Source organism: Mercurialis annua, linkage group LG4, assembly GCF_937616625.2.
Source record: "Mercurialis annua linkage group LG4, ddMerAnnu1.2, whole genome shotgun sequence".
Lineage (NCBI taxonomy): Eukaryota > Viridiplantae > Streptophyta > Magnoliopsida > Malpighiales > Euphorbiaceae > Mercurialis > Mercurialis annua.
Window position 1 is genome coordinate 16,558,253 of NC_065573.1, and position 18,016 is coordinate 16,576,268.

General features: G+C 35.6%; 1 long non-coding RNA gene across 1 annotated transcript; it reads right to left on the reverse strand.

Annotated features, from left to right (window-relative positions):
• Positions 1 to 14,427: 14,427 nt before the first annotated feature.
• Positions 14,428 to 17,147, reverse strand: LOC126676797 (uncharacterized). The gene is made up of 3 exons (XR_007640418.2): positions 16,980 to 17,147; positions 15,843 to 15,944; positions 14,428 to 14,674 (listed from the first exon to the last, which is right to left on the reverse strand). It is a non-coding gene; the product is annotated as an uncharacterized LOC126676797 (long non-coding RNA).
• Between the last annotated feature and the right edge of the window lie 869 nt (positions 17,148 to 18,016).

Here is an 18,016-nt window from a genome sequence, read left to right on the forward strand (position 1 = left end):
CAACAAATGTGAGAAGTGTCAAGCACACTAGAATAATAGTCATGGTACAACCTCAGAGCAATGACCCGTGACCAGCCAATGGTCTTTCGCTATGTGGGGAATGAATATATTTGGACCTTTTTCTATGACAGCCAGGCAACATAAATCTTTTATAGTAGTAGTGGATCACTTTACTAAATTGATTGAAATAGAAGCAGTGGAAACAATAACTGAAGCTCAAGTTAAGTATTTCTTTTTCCGAGAAGTGATATGAAGATTTTGTGTATTTTAGGTGCTTAACACTGATAATGGAAAGCAATGATTGCAAGAATGTTCAAGAATTTTGCTTGTTTTTCAAGATCAACTTGAGGTTTACCTCGACCACTCATCCATATAACAATAAGATGATCGAGGTTACTGATAGAACAATCCTAAAAAGATTGAACACAAGACTTGATGATGCAAAAGGGGGATGGGTAGAGGAACTTCATAGTGTTTTATGATCTTACGGAACCACACCAAGAGAAGGAACCGGTGACACCTTTTAGAAGTAATCATTATTTAGATAGGAATGCCGACTTTGAGAGTACAGTATTTCGATTAAACAAAGGACGAGGAAAGTTAGAGAATTTTCCTAGATCTACTGCAAGTGATGATAGAAAAAGCATCAGTAAAAATTGAAGCATATAAAAGGAGAATAGAAAAGTATCATAACAGAAGGGTCAAGCCAATAAGTTTTTAGGTGAGTGATTTAGTAAGAAGGTGAACAAATATTGGAAATACTTAATTATTTAAAAAACCCACCTTTAATTTTCTTTTCGTTTATACCTTAATTTAGGAAAATTGTCACATATACTCATGACATTGTCTTTATGTTTCACCTCTACCCTCGAGATATTAAATTTACCTCTTTTCATTTGAAAAAAGTTTATAATAGTCTTTCATTTTTAGTGTATATTCTAATTACATGTCACTGTTATTAATTATACAAAAATACCTTCTTCTTTAATAAAATTAATTAATTATAATTATTTAATTATTCCCGATCTACAACTGTACTCCAATTTAAGAACTCGCTATCAAAATTAAAAACTATAAAAAAATTCTTTAAACAAAATTAAATTAACTTTTTTAAAAAAAACATTTCGCCCACCGCCACCGTCCTCCTTCCGTGGAAGTAGGAACCGTCGTCTTTCTTCCATGGAGGAACACGCTGTTCCTCCATGGAGGAGGAGCAGTTTCCGACGTCAGTAGTTCTAAAATCGAGTTTTTTTTTTAAATAATAATATTATCGGTTTTTAAAATTGGAGTATGATTGTAGGTTGTAATTAATAAAAAAATTTGTTTATTTTATTTTATTAAATTAAAAAACGTTAATTAATTTTAGCACTTATTTGAACGTTTTTAAAGATGATATATTTGTTGTATTTTTTTAATAGAAAATTGTATAAAATAACTTTTATATTTGAAAAAATTACAAGAAAGTACTAAAATATGTGGGACTTTTCATGCGGTACATTTATTTTTTGTTTCTTTTCATGCGGTATATAAATCATAAAAAAGTTTTCATCTGTACCTTTTTGTTGACGTCATCATGACGTCAACGTGTAGCTGTCATCTTGTGCACTAGCTTTTGCTGGTGCACTTGCTTTAGGCGCGTGGGTCATTCTTCACTGTTTTTCTTTTTTTTACTAGTCTTCCTTATTTTTATTAATTTTTTAAAAGAAAGCATGAATATTTTATTTATATTTGATTACTTATATTCTGTAGAAAATTTATTTATTATACATAAATATTAAAATTTTAATTTTAAAATATAAATATACTAAAATTTTGAGTTTTTTTATTTTTTTATTTTTTATTTTTTTAAAAAGAATATAAATAATTCATATACATTTTTATTTAAATTATATAGAATTTTTTTTTGTTATATATAAATTTTAAAAATATAAATTTTAATTTTAAAATATAGATTATCAACAATAGCAGCGATAGAGTTTGTTTTTCTTGTGGTGTCTATGCATCTCCGATAGGGACGGAGCCAGGTAGTCCCCAAGAGGGCCCTTGGCCCCTCCCGAAAAATAGCATAAAACTTTTTAACTTTTTTTGATTTAAAAAATAGCATAAAACCTTTTAACTCCATCACTTCCGGTAGAGTTTTTATATTTTTTTAATTCTTCTTTCCTTTAAAATGTCTCTTTAATTTTTTTTTTAAATATATTTATTAAATGTAAATTTTCATATAATTTGGCCCCCATCTAAATTTATTCATGGCCCCGCCCCTAATTTTTGATATATATTTTATACATTTTCAATACATATCAAATACATCACTGATACATATTTGATACATTTCCAATACATACTTGATACATTGCCGACATATATTTGATACATATTCGATCGTTTGAACTATTTTTCTTGTTTTTTATACACTTTTTTATTTGATTACATTTATTTTTTAAATATATTTTTGATGTATTTTTGAGACGTGTCGGGAATTGTTTTACATGTATTATATATATATATATATGATACATCTACGATCATATTTGATACATCTCCAATAAATATATAATACATCTTCGATATATGTACGATATATTTTCGATACATATATGATTCATTTATGATACATATTTTATACATTGTCAACATATATTTCATTCATATTCGATCGTTCAAAACATTTTTTTAATTTACAATATGTGATACATCTCCGTTACATATACGATACATCTCCGATACGTACATTTCTGAGACGTGGGGGAATTTTTTATATATATTATACATATTTAATTTATTTTTAATATATAATTTATACATGTTAATACATTGTTTTTACTAAATTTATACATGATGGATACCGAATCCTACTGTAAGTATAATGGAGCCGAGTTGCAGGAGATCCACTCTCAGGCGACACCGGACTCCCCCTGAAGACCGAAAGATATGAAGGAGATGCCGAATCTCTAAGATTCGGTAACACGCTAATAAAGACCGAATCCCACATGATCCGCCGAGAGCGCGTCAGGTCCGGGATTCGGGTAAACGACTAAGTATGGAAATATTGTCCTATTCGGACACAAACACTACATATGGAAGGATAAGCTCTACTTTAGGAAGATAAGACTATTTAGGAAGACGTTCCTAAATAGGACTTATCAGATTAAGGTAGATCCCGACAAATCAGGAGAATCTCTACGATATGGCCGAATCCCTATAAAGTAGGATTCACCTGCCTAATACAACTCTACTAGGTATATTCGACTACTATAAAAGGAGCACGGGGTATGCCTAGAATCACAATTACATTCATATACTCAAAACGCTGCTCAAAGCTCTAGACTGACTTTAGCATCGGAGAGTTAATCGGACAACCACCGTCCGATTAGCTTCTACCCTGTTTTGCAGGTTCACTCACCGGTTCAGAAGGCAGACTCCATCAATTGGCGCCGTCTGTGGGAAAAGCTTAACTAAACTTCAAAAGAAGGAGCTTTTCTGAACTCAAAAACAAATCTCATTGAAGAAGATGACTTCTGAAAGAGTAAACCTGAAGGATCAAACGTCACAAAGAAAACGAAAAGCAATTGAACTCTCAACTCCTCCTCCAGTAACTTTTGACGGGGAGGACTTCGGGAGAATAGCTGAAGAGCACAACGAAGCTCTGGTAGTGGCCATGATCATCGAACACTGGAACGTTGAGAGAATCCTGATCGATGAAGGAAGCGCAATAAACCTAATAACAAAAAAGGCCTACAAAAGCCTAGGAGGAGACCTAGCGGAACTAAAAAGAAATGCCACGCCTGTGGTAGGATTTGGGGGCTTGCCAATTAAGCCCAACGGAACAATTACACTCGACGTCAAGCTAGGAAGGACAAGGAAAAGCGAGGAATTACCTACACGGTTTAGCGTCGTAGAAATCGACCTGCCATACAACGCAATACTGGGGAGACCATTCCTCCACGACTCAGCCGCCGTGACAAGCATAAAGGCACTAACCATGAAGATACCGACGAAACAAGGAATTATCACGATACAAGGAAACCGAGCCGAGGCGAAAAAGTGCTACGAGCAAGCAATAAAAGAATCAGGCGAAGCAATGGCAATAGAAGAAATCCTTAATCACGACATCGAAGAAAAAGAAACAGCACCCGAAGGCGAAACAAAGAAACTCCAACTCGACAAGGAGAAAAGAGTAAATCTCGGCGCAAACATGAACCCAAAGATCGAAAGCGAAATCACGACCATGCTGAAAAACAACGTCAAAACCTTCGCTGCTAACGCATCAGAAATAGTCGGAATAGACCCCCAAGTCATTACTCATGATCTAAATGTAGCAGAAGCGGCGAACCCAGTGAAGCAAAAGAAAAGGAAGTTCTCGGAAGAAAAACAGAAAATAATCGCTGAAGAAGTAGAAAAACTGGAGAAAGCAGGATTCATACGAGAAGTCCACTACCCCGAATGGGTAGCTAACGTAGTTATCGTAAAGAAAGCCAACGGAAAAAATAGAATGTGTGTGGATTACACCGATCTAAACAAAGCGTGTCCTAAAGATAGCTACCCTCTCCCAGATATCGATCAACTCGTGGACTCTACTGCTGGACACGCGATGTATAGCCTAGCCGACGCAGCTCAAGGCTACCACCAAATTCAGATGAAGGAGCAAGACCAGGAAAAAACTTCATTCATCACGGAGGGAGGAACTTACTGCTACACGGCAATGCCTTTCGGCTTGAAAAATGCTGGAGCAACATACCAAAGACTTATGAATTTCATGTTCAAAGACGAGATAGGAAAACGAGTCCAGGTGTATGTAGACGACCTAATCATCAAGAGCGAGAAGGAAGAAACCCATGCAAAAGATCTTGAAGAAACATTCAACATACTGAATAAGTTTGGAATGAAGCTGAACCCTGACAAATGCACGTTCGGCGTACAAGGCGGGAAATTCCTGGGATTTATGATATCTCAAAGAGGAATAGAGGCGAACCCCGAAAAGATCAAGGCAATTATGGACATGAAGGCACCAAGAAGCATAAATGAAGTTCAAAAACTCAACGGGCGAATCGCAGCACTCGGTAGATTCATGTCTTGCTCAGCAAAAAGATGCTTGCCTTTCTTCAAAGCCCTCAAAGGAACACAAAAATTTGAATGGAATGAAGACTGCGAGAACGCTTTTGAAGAAATAAAGAAGTTCCTCGTCACCCCTCCATTGCTAAGCAGACCGCTGAAAGGGGAGACACTATACCTATACATCAGCACCACGCACGAGACCATCGGGACAGTGCTGGTGAGGGAAGAAGATAACGAGATGAAGCCAATCTACTACATTAGTCGAGTCCTGAAGGGCGCGGAGACACGATACCCCGAGATCGAAAAAATGGCACTGGCCGTATTGACCACAGCTAAAAAGCTGAGATACTACTTCCAAAGTCACAACGTTGTGGTAAGAACAAATCAACCATTGCGAAAGGCGATCCAACGACCAGAAACTTCCGGAAGATTAGTCCACTGGTCCATCCAACTCAGCGAACACGACATAAGATACGAACCTCGTCCGACTCTAAAAGCACAAGCTTTGGCGGACTTCGTAGCAGAAATAACTCCAACCGAGACTGGCCAACCCAAACCAGCCTTGGTATGGGAACTCCACGTAGACGGAGCGTCGAATGAAAAAGGAGCTGGAGCAGGAGCCATCCTCAAAGGACCCGAAAAAATCAGACTCGAATATGGAGTAAACATCCAATTCGCCGCCAGCAACAATGTAGCTGAGTATGAAGCCCTAATCGCAGGCCTCGGCCTCGCATTAGAAATAAGAACGGAAATCCTAAAGATCTATAGCGACTCCCAGCTGGTGGTAAATCAGGTCAAGGGAGAATATCAAGCCAAAGAAACAGGGATGATCGAATACCTGAGTCAAGTCAAAACACAGCTCCAACAGCTGGAAGCAGAAGGAGGACAATGGGAAATCATTCAAATCCCGAGAGAGGAAAACACCGAAGCCGACGCCATCGCCAAATCAGCGTCAGAACTCGGAGATCTATTCGCTAAAATGCAGTTAAAGGAAATTCTCGAATCGCCAAGCACCAGAAAAACAGAAGTCATGGCAATCGAGGAGGCCGACTCCTGGATGACTCCACTGATCAAATATCTAGACCGCGGCGAGTTACCAACAGACAAAGTCGAAGCCATTCGCACCATCAGAAAATCTGCCAACTACTCTTTTCACAACGGAGTTCTTTACCGAACCTCATTAACTCATCCATGGTCTAGGTGCGTCTCGCCTCAGACAGGAGAATCCATCTTAAAGGAAATCCACGAAGGAATATGCGGCGCGCACGAAGGAGCAGTCACCATAGCAAGAAAAACAATACTCCAGGGATACTACTGGCCGACCATCAAAGAAGACGCAAAAGCATTAGTCAAGAAATGTGATAAATGCCAAAGACACGACAACATCAGTCGTGTACCAGCAGTGCCTCAAGGATCAATGGAAAGCCCATGGCCGTTCGCCACTTGGGGGATTGACATAGTTGGACCGTTCGAAACGGGAAAACATCAAGTGAAATTCCTAATCGTCGCAATAGAGCACTTCACAAAATGGGTAGAGGTAGCGCCTGTCGCAACCATCACCGCAGCCAAAGTAGAGGAATTCTTCAAGAACGAAGTAATATGCCGATTCGGCATACCCCACACTGTAATAGCAGACAACGGCAAACAATTCAATTGCAAGCGGTTCAAGGCATTTTGCAAAGGACTAATGATCAATTTGAAATTTACTTCGGTGGCGCACCCTCAGACAAACGGAATGATAGAAGTCACCAACCGAACCATAGCACAAGGAATAAAAAAGAGACTTTCTCAGTATAAGGAGAACTGGGCAGAAGAATTATACAGCGTTCTATGGGCATACAGAACAACTCCTAGAAAAGGAACTGGCGAAACACCTTTCAGGCTCGCCTACGGCACTGAAGCAGTAATTCCAGTAGAAATTGGTATACCCAGTATCAGAGTAAACTATCTAGAAGAAGAAACTAATGAGGCTAGAACAAGGCTATGTCTAGACCTACTAGAGGAGAGAAGGGATGAAGCGGCAGCCCGAGCCGCTACATACAAGAAGCAAGCTGCAAGATACCATAACAAAAGAATGAATTTTAGAGAATTTCAAAGAGGCGATCTGGTCTTACGAAACGCGGAAGTTGGCAGAGGAAACGCAGGAGTAAAGAAAATGCAGGCTAATTGGGAAGGCCCCTTCATCATAGAAGAAGCTACTGGCAAAGGCGCATATAGACTAAAGACAATAACTGGGTCCATGGTACCCAGATATTGGAATGTAGAACACCTGAGAAAGTATTATCAATAAATTAATTCATGGCATGTACTTATTTCCATTTTTGAAATAAAAGGCGATTTGGCGAAACAAATCTTATAGGCTCGCTCGAGACCTAATACATACAATTTAACAAGAGTCGTTTGAATCTTAGTTAAAAAAATAATTTAGACTCGTCCGAGTCAAATAAATAAAAGGATCCGTTCGGACCTACAAATAAATTACACCAGCAGAAGTTTAGATTAACTTCTCAAAATAACAAACGAGTTTAGATTAACTCTACAACTAAAGAAAAGCAATGGTCAAAAGATCATTAGATTAACAGAAGCAAAATTACAAAGGATCCGCCTACGATCCAATACAAAATAAGGCAAAAGCAAAAAATACAAAAAAGCAAAAATACAGAAAGAAGAAAATAAAAATTAAGCCTTCTTCAGAGCATCTTGCTTCTGCTTATCAAGCTTCGCCTTCACCTCCTTCGCCAAAGAAGCAGGATCCAACTGATTGACTCCAGAAAGATCGACGCCAGGATTCTGCTCCCGCAGCTTTGCCCCGATCGCCAACCGGTACTGAGTCATGACTTGGGAATAAAAGCTCCCAGTCACCCAATCGCCGGCGGAGACGCCCCTCTTCTTTCTTCAGATCATCCCTCTCCTTAGTGAGAGCACCTGAAGAAGACTGTAGAGACTCGACTTCCTCGGACAAAGTTCGAACCCGAGCCTCTAAAGCGGAAATCTCCCGAGTCTTGGCAGATACGGAAGACCTCAGCTGCTGGATCAGACCAGTCGCCTCGCCAGCCTCCTCCTCCATCTTCTGTCTTTCGGAGAGCCAGGATTCGGAATCCTTCTGAAGCTTCTTCAGTTGATCCACCGCATCCCTTCGGCGGCGCTCCAAAACAGCGATGGACTGGACCACCTGAGAAAGAAAGCAACAAATAAGAAAAAAGGAGAAGCAAATCATAATATAAAACAAAAGAAAAAAAGCATACCGAAAAACCGCCGAGACAGGCGAACTCAGCCAAATTATCGCCATGTTCGCGATCAATGGACTCAATGTCCTCTTTTATCATAATATTCTCCATGCAAGCATGAAGAATGGCGACGTTTGAAAGTCGAGGCGGATCTTGTGCGTCCGCCCAAGCTGCAAACCGAGGTGCCTCCTCGATAGACACCCCAGAAGATTTCTTCTTCTTGGGACGCTTAGCAGAAGCTCCAGCCTGGTCCTCAGCAGGACGTTTCTGACCGCCGGTAGGCAACCCCTTCAGAGAAGGAGCTGATTCCTTCGAAGGAAGCAAAGGCGACTCAGAAGTCACAGCAGGAACTTGATCGCCGGAAGCAGGACCAAGATCCACCGAATCAGGCGTTGGATCCGGTACGGCGATCGTAGACGGATTAGGAACTCCACTGGTGACCTCGCCCATATCTACAGTCATATCGACATGAAAATTGTCAAGCAAATGTTCAAGAGAAGTTGACATCCTACAAAACAAAAACATAACAACAAAAGATTAGAAAAATACCTTCTAAAGGAAGACCCGCCAAAAGTATTTCACGACGACTCAAATATTGTTCTAAAAGAATGCTGTACTTGGGCTTATCAAAACGACAATCCGACAGCAAAGACAGGGCGAAGTCCTTCTCCCCATCATCCAGATCAGGTACATTAGTAAGCGAAACCTTACTAGAAGTAAAACTCCGCGAAAAAGAGGAGAAAGAAGAGTGATGAACCAAGAAAAACTTAGGGGTCCAACCCTTCAAAGAAGAAGGAAGACTAAAAAGAGATCGATTCGGTCGACCACCAGCAAAAATAAATTCCTCACCCTTTCGGCGGGAGAAAACATAAAAATAATTAAAAAGAGCAAGCGAAGGCTCCTGCATCCGAACCCTACACGATTCCATAAAAGAACAAAGAAGGCGAATCGCGTTCGGATGCAGTTGACCCAAAGGAACACCTAAATTATGACAGACCTCTACGATTAAAGACTCTAAGGGAAACCTAAGACCCGCTAAAAGCTGTTCATGAAAAATTACTATCTTGGAAGGCGAATCGGTGCTATGATTCGCCCGATACGATTTTGCCGGCCTCAGAATAACATACGACTCAGGAAAGTTAAATTCCTCGGCATAACCAAGTATCTGCTCTCTTGACAAGGAGCTCCGGGTATATTCTAGCTCGTCACGAGCACCCTTCGCCCCCTCAGTTACTTCTGACATTTTAAAATTTTTAAAAGGGGGGGGGGGGAAACACGGAATGATGATGAAATTAAAACTCTAAAAGATCAAATGAAAGGAAAAGACGAAGAACAAGACGAAGAACAAGAAGAACAGAAGGAATAAAATCAAAACTGAAAAACTACCAAGAAATTAAATTAGAGAAAAGGTAAAATACCTCGCAAGCAAATACGCAGGATCAAAAGAAAGGTAAGGAGCAATTTGAAAACGAGGAATCTTGACAGCAGAAGAAGGAAACCCACAGAAAGCTTGAAGAAATCGAAGGTTAGCAGTTGCAGAGAAAGCAAAGGTTGAAGAAGAAAGAAAATGAAAGAAAATGAGCAATTATATAGCCTGAACCAAAGAAACTGAAAAGACGAGATCCCATAATTACAAATAAGGACCAACTAATAGCGCACGAAGACACTTGTCATTCATCCAGTCATAACCCTCTACTGATGGACAACACGTGGCAACGCAGAATCTTACTAAAGATGAAACGTCGCCCACAAACATATGAAACGACTCGCCCGGAATACAAAACGACTCGCCCATATAAAAGAACTCAGCTCCAAAAGAGCTAAAATCCACTAAGGCATAAATGCCAAACTACTTCAGCTCACTTGCGGGGGGGGGCTAATGATGGATACCGAATCCTACTGTAAGTATAATGGAGCCGAGTTGCAGGAGATCCACTCTCAGGCGACACCAGACTCCCCCTGAAGACCGAAAGATATGAAGGAGATGCCGAATCTCTAAGATTCGGTAACACGCTAATAAAGACCGAATCCTACATGATCCGCCGAGAGCGCGTCAGGTCCGGGATTCGGGTAAACGACTAAGTATGGAAATATTGTCCTATTCGGACACAAACACTACATATGGAAGGATAAGCTCTACTTTAGGAAGATAAGACTATTTAGGAAGACGTTCCTAAATAGGACTTATCAGATTAAGGTAGATCCCGACAAATCAGGAGAATCTCTACGATATGGCCGAATCCCTATAAAGTAGGATTCACCTGCCTAATACAACTCTACTAGGTATATTCGACTACTATAAAAGGAGCACGAGGTATGCCTAGAATCACAATTACATTCATATACTCAAAACGCTGCTCAAAGCTCTAGACTGACTTTAGCATCGGAGAGTTAATCGGACAACCACCGTCCGATTAGCTTCTACCCTGTTTTGCAGGTTCACTCACCGGTTCAGAAGGCAGACTCCATCAATACACAATAGATATATTTTTTAAATATAATTAATAAATATATCGTTGATATAATTTATACATGGTAAATACATTAAGTAGATATATCGTTGACACATAATTTATACATGATATGTATATTTTTTTCCACATCATTTATATATAATTTATATATTTTTAACAATAAATATATTTCTGATACAAAATTTATATGTAATAAATGCATTTTTATACATCAGACCCGTGTTCGGTATGTATAAAAAATGTATTTTATAAATAACTCATAAATTATATTTTTTAAATTGTATTATTTATGCATTTTTATATTTATTTAAATTTAGTCAAAAAATTTATATATTTATATTCTTAAAAATAAAATTAATATTAAAATTAATATTAGTATTAGTATTTTTAAAAATTATATAACATAAATAACTCATAAATTATATTTTTCGAATTGTATTATTTGTGTATTTTTATATTTTAAAATTTAATCAAAAAATAATATATTATTTTTAAAATTAAAACTAAAATTAATTTAGTATTTTTCAAAATTTATATAATTTAAATAAATAAATTATTTATACTTTAATACAAGGAAGTTTTAAAAAGAATAGGAGAAGCCATGCATCAGTTATGCATGTGCCCGCATGCAGGGCTGAGCCCTGCGCTGACGCGCGTCAGTCATTAATTAAAAGAAAAGTCAATAAGATTTTACGTATTATTTGTAAACTTTTGATAAAAATAGGTGCAAAAGTAAAGAATGAAGATAAAAAGGTACACGTGTAAATAGTACCCGTTTTTAGTATACTTTTGAAAGATACTCTTTACATTTAGTTGTTTTTAATAAAGAGAAACTCACAAAAATTCCATAAAAAGCCCTTCCTTATCACACTATACAATTGTTTTACTATTTATTACAAACCATACCATCTTTTCCTAAAAGATTTCAGAAATACCACATGCGTCAGCTGGTGCACCATCAAGCTGGTGCACCAGATTAAGCAACACTAACCCGCGCGTCAAACGCGCGGGTCAGTGTATGAATTGGATCCAATTTAGCTTACTGAATTGGATCCAATTCACCTTATTTCTGATTTCTTTTTTGAGAAAATAACAAGAAAACCCATAATTCTGCCGTTCTTTTCGCACAATACCATTTTTCTAATTTCTTTTCATCACTGCCATTTTTCACGATTTCTTTTCTTATCACTACCATTTTTTCATGATTTCTTTTCATCACCACAATCTTTAAACAAACCACTACTACAACCAAATATTGGTTCCTCATGTTTTGTACTTTGATAGACATGTCACACCATGATCACTTGAAAGAGAAGTTGACTGGATCTGGATCTTAGATAGGTTGCCTGAAGTTAAGAGATCGGATATTTCCGAATATATGGATAGCGGCGGCGGCGCACACCTCTGAATAGCGGAGAGAAGGGTGGTCGACTGGTCGGCTCAGAGGTTGTGGAATTTTTAAGTGAGAGTGATGGAGGAGAAGATTACATGGTAGTGATTCCAGTGATGATGAATTTATATACAGTTGTTTAAAATGTACGACGGAGTAATTTTCTCATTGTTGTGGCGCTGGTTAAGCTATTTGTCTTCATCGCGACTGTATTCCCTGCAGTCCTAAATATGAAGACGGAAACTTTTATTGCCCTTATTGTTGGTTTATGGATTTAGTATGCTAAGAGTTTTTTGCGCAAGTTTATGGATTTGGACCCTGTTGAAGTAGATAGAGAAGCACAGTGATGGAAAAGGGAATGTGGGTTATTCAAATGTTGGACCAGTTATGGAGGAGACAGGTACCCACTATATGCATTTGGATAGGACTGATGATGATGTGCGTAAAGGGACTGAGGAAGTAGAAAAATACCATCAAAATGTTGATGATGATGTGCGTAAAGGGCCTCACATTTGATACTAAATTTTAGAAATATTATTTTAAATTTGAGAAAATATATATTTTAATAGATTATTCTTGAGTTGCGTTAAAAATTAAGAAATATATATAGTTGATGCTTTATACATATTTGATACATCTCCAATACATATATGATACATCTCGATACGTACATTTATTATCAGTTTGGAATTTATACTATAAATAGATGGTTGCCAAAATTTTATATTATGGATATATTTTCGATAATATATTTGAGATATTTATTGAATCAACTGACTAATTCGATCTGTTCGTTTTTAAAGTTTGAAGATTTTAGTTGATTTGATTAGTATTATTACATATATTTGTTTATACATATCTGATACATGTCAACTACATCAATCATACATCTCCGATACAAATGTGATACATCTCCGGTACATAATTTATACGTGATATTTATTAAAAATAAATAAATTAAACATGATAGATACATTTTATAAATGTACTTAATAAATACATCGCTAATACATGATGTATACATGATAGATACATTTTTTACAACATCTTTTTTTTAATTTTATTACATATACTTTTTATATATATTTGATACACCTCCGATACATAATTTAGTCATGATAGACACATTTTTTACTAAATTTATACAAAATATATATTTTTTTAAATGTACTTAATTAAAAGATACATCTCTGGTACATAATTTATACATTATATTATACCTTAGATCTATCAATAATATATCCATTTAACACATTTAAAATTGTACCTATCATGTATAAATTATGTACCAGAGATGTATCTTTTAATTAAGTACATTTAGAAAAATATATATTTTGTATAAATTTAATAAAAAATGTGTCTATCATGACTAAATTATGTATCAGATGTGTATCAAATATGTATAAAAAATATATGTAATAAAATTAAAAAAAAGATGTTGTAAAAAATGTATCTATCATGTAAAAATCATGTATTAGCGATGTATCTATTAAGTACATCTATAAAATGTATATATCATGTTTAATTTATTTATTTTTAATAAATATCACGTATAAATTATGTACCGGAGATGTATCACATATGTATCGGAGATGTATGACTTATGTATCTGACATGATATGTATAAACAAATATATGTAATAATACTAATCAAATCAACTAAAATCTTCAAACTTTAAAAACGAACAGATCGAATTAGTCAGTTGATTCAATAAATATATCAAATATATTATCAAAAATATATCCATAATATAAAATTTTGGCAATCATCTATTTATAGTATAAATTCCAAACTGATAATAAATGTACGTATCGAGATGTATCAAATATGTATTAGAGATGTATCAAGTATGTATAAAGCATCAACTATATATATTTTTTAATTTTTAACGCAACTCAAGAATAGTCTATTAAAATATATATTTTCTCAAATTTAAAATAATATTTCTAAAATTTAGTATCAAATGCAAGGTCCTTTACGCACATCATCATCAACATTTTGATGATCTTTTTCTACTTCTTCAGTCCCTTTACGCACATCATCATCAGTCCTATCCAAATGCATATAGTGGGTACTTGTCTCCTCCATAACTGGTCTGTCACGACCCGATTTTTCGAGCTGCGACCTGCGCTAGGGAATGGAAATTTAGGTTCCGAAACCCGTAGCAAGCCTAAATTTTACCTAAAAATTTTTCGCGTTTAAAAATCATTATAAAACTTAAGCATTTTATTTTTAAAAGTTTGGCAATATAACGACTGTAAGTTTAATAAACTTCACCTGTTAAAAACACACAAACCACCCTGTATAACATACCAAATAACCATATATTAAATTTCTGGATAATTTCCTTTTCGAAAATATATTTATAGTACAAGGCGTAAAACAACATAAATCATTTGCTATCGGCTAGGTCTATTATCATGACTACTGCAGCTCTAAGAAGGATAAAACTTTCCATAACTGAGACTTCCGGAACAATGAATGGAAGCTCGACCACATCGTCATATATTAATCCTGAAAGAAAACACTGTTGGGGGTCAGACAACGCTGAGTGAGTTCACAATTTACTAACGGTATTATAATTAAAAATGAGGTCGCATTATCAATAACTATACTTTGCTTTATGATCAATCAGTAACTTACAATTAAACATAATTCGATAATAAACGATAAATTAAATATACCTCTATAACAAACAATAGATTAAACATACTTCGATAATAAACATAAAATATAATTTAATAGTTTCCAATATCGGATCCGTTCGAAACCCTAAACCCAAGTGCTACGGAATTTTTGGACATGATCGACGATAACTGTTTTTCGAATCATATCGTCCGAGTGGCCGGGTCTCGAGATAGTTTGACCGAGTTACCCGCTACCACGTGGCATAGTCCCGAGATAGTTCAACCGAGTTACTCATGCCACTACTTAATCTCAAGTTGTGGGTCCGAGATAATTCGACCGAGTTACCCACTAGACACAGGTCCCGAGATAGTTCAACCGAGTTACCTTGTGTCTATATTCTTTTTATTCTCCTTATTCCATTAATCGATCGATAATTATAATTTATTATTTCAAATCATTGACCATAGACGCCTAAACTCGTATCAGTACTGGTGATCACACAGCCTATTGACGCCCAATAGGTAGCTCGTTTGCCACGGGTCACTTATTGGGTTTAGTATAATTTCATGTAATAAATATACGTTTAATAAAAACTATTAAAGTAACAAGTACTTTATTAAAGCGTTATAAACTTCTATATTAAACATATAAGGTTTAAGCTTTTAGAATAAACAAGCATCTTTATTATACGCTTCGTGCTATTTGAAATGATACGCATCATTTCGAAGGCGTATCTACGATATGGCAAAATTATTTTTATCCCATGATGCTCTTAATAAAATCAACGAACATTATAATTCGATGATAAAGTAAAATGTAAAATTCTATAATTCTAACTTTATTCGTATGCGACCTTTTATAAAATATAACCTATTTTAATCATTTATAGCATAAAATAGAGTATTAATAAAAATCAAAAACTTATTATTTAAAAATACCTTAATGAATCTCTAGTATTATTAACATCAATTCTATTTGTAAACACATAAGTTTAAAACTAAAATATTCAATCATGTATCTATTTATATATAAAAATAATAATACTCGAAAGTAAATCGCGAACTCACCTCGATCGCTTAATCCAAATATAATAACAAGCAAATAAAATGAACGGCACGTCGCTTAATCACCCACTTCCTTCAAATCGTCAGTCATATGGTTCGTAGAATCTATAAATAAAAATATAATGTTATATTATATTTTATCCATAAACTTAGTTCATTTAATAAACTTAAAACTTATATTTAAGTATATGAACTTAAATCGATATAAACCCTTTCTTTGACACTTTTCATCTTAAACACACTTAATCTCCTCAATTTATCTTTTTAACAATTCGTTTAAATAAACTATCTTTAAATCCTTATTCAAGTATTTATAATTGAATTAAAACTATTCCTTTACTTTTAACACTTTCTTTCTTAAACTACACTTTTGAATATCTAGCATTTTCATACGAAATTACTTAACATATTTTGTATTTAGTTTCGCTAAATCCTTAACATTTTAAGAGTTTACTTAAACCCAAAAACTCCAGTCTCAAACACATACAATTTACCTCTAACAACTTGTCCAAATTATCAACATTTTAACTCGATAAATAGCGTGGTTAGGTTGGCACCTAACCGTCACCGCCACCACCATCTCCGGCCTGTCCATTGGCCGGAGAAGGTCTGCTTTTACAGCAGACCTGGGCTGCTCTTAGGGCAGACCATAGGGTCTGCTCTCTGAGCAGCCCTGCTTGCTCGTCGAGCAAGCCTTAGCTTGCTCGATGAGCAAGCTGACTGCTCGTAAGAGCAGTACCTGCTGCTCTTGCGAGCAGGTCGGGTTCAGGCCTCCCATGGCCTGAACTCAGCTCCTATTTTGTCCTTTAAATCAGCCAATAATCACCCTAAATCATCAACAAAGCAATTCACTTCAATTCCATAAGAATTCTCTTAAATTTCATACAAACTCACTTAGAAACATATATAAACCATCAATTAAACCTTTAATTATCTTGTTCTTTAATCTCATAAACCCTACCTCTAAACATTAAATTCAGCCCCTAAGACAAGGTACCCATCGACACATGAATACCCAATTTAAACTCATCTAATTATGGCAATCTAACATGATTTAACCATCAAAATCATCAATCCACAACTCCATAGCACAAACAGCCCCAGAGTTCTTAAATCCTAACTGAAATTCGAATTTCTTACCTTGAATTGAAGTCTCAGATCAGTAGGGAATCCTTCCCTCGTTCCAACGCCGCGAAAATCGCTCAAAATGGACAATAAATGAAGCTTTGGTGATGAATAGAAGTTTTAGGAAATTTAGAGAAGATGGAGTTCTTCTTCTCTTTATGTTTGCTGGAAATGAATATTTGAAGAACAAATATTCATATGTAAATGACACAAATGGCTTGACAAAATGCTTTTTTAGGTCCTTTAAGCTGTTAACTTTCACCATTCAATTTCTAATTTAAAATCCTTAGGTAATAATCTTAGAATTAACCAAGTTGTTTTTTTTTGTACCGAGTTTAAATCCAATTTTTCAAACGTCTATAAATTATACGGGATCCTTTTAACTAATCCAAACATATTAATTATTGCCTTTTCCTTAAAATTTTGTTATTTAACCGTATAATTTATTTGTCGCGCTGAAACCCGTCTTTTAAAATAATATTCCAAATATTTATAGATTCTCTTAAAATAATCCAATTAATAAAATTTACGGATATTATTTAAATATCCATTTTAAAGTCATTTATTTTATTTAATGGAAATTTCTCCAATTTTTCCATTAAATCCCGACATGTTTATCTCTATATCCAAATACGAGATAAATTTTAATTCCAATTAATTTAATCTAATAACATAATCCAACTTTATTAAAATTCATCCCTCGTCAAAATTCTATTTTCCGTTTTATTTACGGAAATTACCTTATCTTTAGCTCCAATTGGCTAAAATAACATAATTAATCCAATAAATACTTATACCAAAAATACAGAGTATTATATGGTCCAACATTTGAATAAGAGAAAATAACAAAAATATACCAAAAACGCCTACCTTTTACAACAAACACCAATCAGCTAAGATTCTTATCATTTGCACCAGAAAAAAACAAAACTTTACATGAGCACCTTTCCAATTAGAAACTGACACGCGCGCGCATGATGTCAGTAGCAATAGAAAATAAAAACAACGTGATCTGTAATTCCTTCACTCAAAAAGGAAATTGTGAACCAATC